Here is a 4,303-nt window from a genome sequence, read left to right as displayed (position 1 = left end):
TCTATTTTGCCTGAAGCTGGGATTTTTTTTAATTTATTTTTTAATTGGTCATTGTATATGGGCATTGTATGCATCACTGTGTTTCATAAGTACATTTTCATAAAGTATGCATCTTATGTATGTATGGGACATCTCATCTCATCTTCTGCTGACCTCTTTCTGAGATTTATCCCATTGCTCTCCTGTCTCAGGTCTCTAGACCTTGGTGGAACTGTGCCACCCGGCAGCTTTCCTGGTCTGCAGACTACAGGTGGAAGATTGAGGGGCCTTCCAGACTCCATGATAGGAAGACAGGGGAGAGGGGCTGGAGAGATGGCTCAATGGTTAAGAGCACTGGCTGCTCTTTCAGAAGACCCAGGTTCAATTCCTAACACCCACATAGCAGCTTCTGCTTGTAACTCCAATACCAGGAGATCTGGCACCCTCACAAAGACATGCATGCAGTCAAAATACCAATTCACATACAATAAAAATAAATCATTAAATTAAAAAAATAAATAGGGGGAGGGTGAGAGAGAAGGGAGAGGGAGAGGGGAGAAGGAGAGGGAGAGGGAGAGGGAGAGGGAGAGGGAGAGGGAGACACAAGGGAGAAATGATCACCAGTTTTCTAATCAGCCCATCCTTGTGTGTGTAGGTATGAAGGTGTGTGTGTGTGTGAGAGAGTGTGTGTGTCTGCATGTGAGTGTATTTTGTTTGTGTGTGCTTATGTGTGTTTGTGTGAGAGGAGGCAGGGGTACAGTTTGGGTGTCTTTCTCTCCTGCTCCTTCCTTTATTCCACCATTTTGTGTGGTATCTCTTATAGCCATTGGTAGCCTCAAATACTCATTGTAGCCAAAGATGACCGGAGACACCTGATACTCCTGCCCCTATCCCTCAGCTGTTGGGATAACAGGTTCGATGTGGTCCTGTGGATGGAATCAAGAGTTTTCTGCAAGCTGGGTGTTTACCCAACCAACTGAGATAAAGTCATCCTCCTGCTCACTCCCTCCGCTTTAAATCCTGTTTATCTGAGTGCTGCAGAATGCATTTCCTGGTTTCTCTTGCAGCTTAACATGGCCACGTGACTAAGCTGTGGCCAGTAAGATATAAATGAATGTGCCGAGTAGGACTTTCTTGAAACATTTTTCTTGAAAAGAGCAGGCTACGGGTAAGAGCCCCTTTCCCCCCTTTTCTGTGTTTTTGAGTTTTGTTTCATTGTTTGTTTGTTTGTTTGTTTTACTTTCTCTACAATGTGATGTCTAGAGCCCCAGCAGCTGTTTTGGACTATGAGGTGTCCTTGGAAACAAAATCCAGGTATGCACTGACAATGTCAGTCGGCGAGCACCGCCTCCTTGCTTGTGCTACCGAGCAGCAGCAAAGGATGGTTACAGGAAAGCAAACATCCACATTGCTTAGTTGTCACTTTGCAGTTCTCTGCTGCCTGTGACTAAAGCTCAATTTCAACTACCCAAGGGATCTGCTCCTGTTGCCTTCTAACCCAAGGTGAGTGCTAGTGGCTTACCGTTTGCAATGAATTCCCGTGTCACATAATGAGAAAGGGCAGCTTTTAACTCTCTGAATTTTTCTCCCACTCGCTCCCGTGGTCCTCATGAGGAAGGCCATAGGCATCCTCTGACATCCTTCTCTTGCCTGATGCTTTTTGAAACCTAAGAGGAATCACTTTTGCCTATGGTGATGGTGAGGTTCAGCTACTTTCTTGTGCTCCAGTTCATTCTAAACACAAGCTTCCCATTGTCCCCATTCCCTTGTCCCCTTTACTCAGAAAGGAAGTCACATGCTATCAATTCTTTAGGGGCTTATAAAAACTTTAATGATAGGATTGGGGTACTCGAGTATCTCCCCACATACCTTGGAGGTTTGGCTGGCTTAAGGTCTTACCACCCCTGCAAAGGATCTGTTGGCAGTTCGTAGCTGCTGGGGCAGAAAGAACATTTCTTCTTTGGGTGGCGGGGCAGTGTTGGGAGTTAGTTATCCATTGGTAGGTTACCCAAGTTCTAGTAAATGGCTTATATGTGTGCATATATGTGTTTATATAGGCACATATAAGCAGCACTGGTTTGAGTTAGTAGGTTTTCAATTCTAATTTTAGTTCAATTTCTTTTTATGTATATGAGTATTTTGCCTGAGTGTATGTGTGTGAACTATGCATGTGCCCTCAGAGGCCAGAAAGAATGTCAGAGTCCTTGAAATTAGAGTTACAGATGGCTGTGAACCACCCTGTACGTGTGATGGGAATTGAACCTTGATCCTAGAAAGAGTAGCCAGAGCTCTTAACAATGGAGCCATCTCTAACAAGCAGCAATTTATTTTATTATTTATTTATTTATTTATATGAAATATACTACAGCTGTCTTCAGACACACCAGAAGAGGGCCTCCGATCCCATTACAGATGGTTGTGAACTCAGGACCTCTGGATAAAACAGTCAGTGCTGTTAACTGCTGAGCCCCAAAGCTGGCAGCTTTTTAAAAAAGCAACTAATGAGACAGCTCGGCGAGCACTGGCTGCTCTTGCAAAAGACCTGGGTTCAGTGTTCAGCAGAGGCACAGCAACTCACAGTCATCTGCAACTCCCGTTCTAGGGGACTCCATGCCAGATTCTGGCCTCTACGCTGCAGTGCACTACCAGATGGCTCAGTGAAGTCAAGATACTGCTGCCACACTGACAACCTTTGGACTGGATGGGAGAAGGAAAGAACTGACCCTCTCAATTTGTCCTCTGAACTCCACATACAAACTACATGTAGGAATATGCACACATGCAAAATAAGTAAATAAATGTAATAGCAAAACAGACTGAATAGGTCAGGTAAGAATATTTAGCTGGCACGTAGAAAGCCTTAGGTCCAATCCTCAGTTCAACAACAGGCAAACAGGTAAAGATGCTGGATAAATGTTTTTGACCCATGCCACACACACCATTTGACCTTTAAACGACATACATTGATACCAATATTAGTGTCCTTTGAACAAAAAAAAAAAATGAAAAGGAGGTTCAGCGAAGACTAATACCACAGAGAAGAGTCACCAACCAGAAGCAACGGCACTAGACTTATAACTGGATTTTCTGGTTTATTTCACAGTATTCTTTGAGGTGAATTTGGAAACTTATTTTGGCTGCGTAATTATGTAAGAACAACCAGACCAGAATCGAAGGCTGTTTGTACCTCAGTAACATTAAAATGTAAACGATTTACATCACAAACAGGAAGCCGCCGACATATTTTCTTTAGAAGTTACACAAAGTTCCTTGGCCATCAGTCACACCAATGACTCAAACCCACATGTCATGAAATAGTGGATAATTCAAGCCAGTAAACATCTATATCCTTTGGTGTCTGGCTAGACTGCACTATAACCCTTGAGGGAAAAGCATTAACTTACAATGTGCAGAGGTATTTTTTATAATGAAAAGTAAATTTTTACAAATTAAAGTTCTGAATGAAATAACTGATGGCAATATAATCAGAATGGGCTCCACTATAATTACAACTCGTCAGAGAAAGCTCAGAATATAACTAACTGCCGTGTAGGTGCTGATGGGACACTGGGAGGTTTGTCTTTGTTCATTTGCTTGTTTGTTTGTTTGTTTTTGCTAGTAACATTGCCAGTGTGTCTTGTATTCTAGACTGTGGCTGCTTTTCCCCCATTTAATATCATGTTTCAGTTTTCTGTGTGGAAACCTTCTTACAGCTTCTCGAATGCTGTGTCTGCTGTAATTTACTCCAGTACTTGGCCTGCGAGGGGGAGCTTTTCCATTATTTCCTTGATTTGAAAGAGCACCGGAAGTAATGATGCCTGCTTTTGCTAAGCACACATCCCCAACACAGAATGCCCAGCTTTGACATCAGAAAATATGTTTGAGATTTGTTTTATGTTTTTGGTTTTTGTTTTGTTTGGGGTTTTTTTTTGTTTGTTTGTTTTGTTTGTTTGTTTTTTCGAGACAGGGTTTCTCTGTATAGTCCTGGCTGTCCTGGAATTCACTGTGTAGACCAGGCTGGCCTCGAACTCAGAAATCCGCTTGCCTCTGCCTCCCAAGTGCTGGGATTAAAGGTGTGCGCCACCACCGCCCGGCATTTGAGATTTGTAACGCAGCACATAATAATATCCCTTATCACAGAGTCCCAAGTCTGTCTAGAGTTTAGAATTTGCCCAAGCAGCCTTCTTCGGGGTCCTATGGGATAAACAGCATCTCTTGGACCCAGCTCTCAGACACCCCCACTGGAGAGCTTGTTACTTAGCTAGCGAAGGAAGTCCCGAGGCCCTTTTAAATCTGTGTCCCAGTCCTCAGAGAACAGGTCTGG

The 4,303-nt window shown here is 43.3% G+C and overlaps 1 long non-coding RNA gene across 1 annotated transcript; it reads left to right on the top strand.

Annotated features, from left to right (window-relative positions):
- The first annotated feature begins 1,061 nt into the window (after positions 1-1,061).
- On the top strand, positions 1,062-3,648 carry LOC110307910. The gene is made up of 4 exons (XR_002379482.2): positions 1,062-1,147; positions 1,243-1,482; positions 2,582-2,808; positions 3,083-3,648. It is a non-coding gene; the product is annotated as an uncharacterized LOC110307910 (long non-coding RNA).
- The last annotated feature ends 655 nt before the right edge of the window (positions 3,649-4,303 follow it).

This window comes from Mus caroli, chromosome 2 (assembly GCF_900094665.2).
Source record: "Mus caroli chromosome 2, CAROLI_EIJ_v1.1, whole genome shotgun sequence".
NCBI lineage: Eukaryota > Metazoa > Chordata > Mammalia > Rodentia > Muridae > Mus > Mus caroli.
This window is presented reverse-complemented; position numbering and strand designations above follow the sequence as displayed.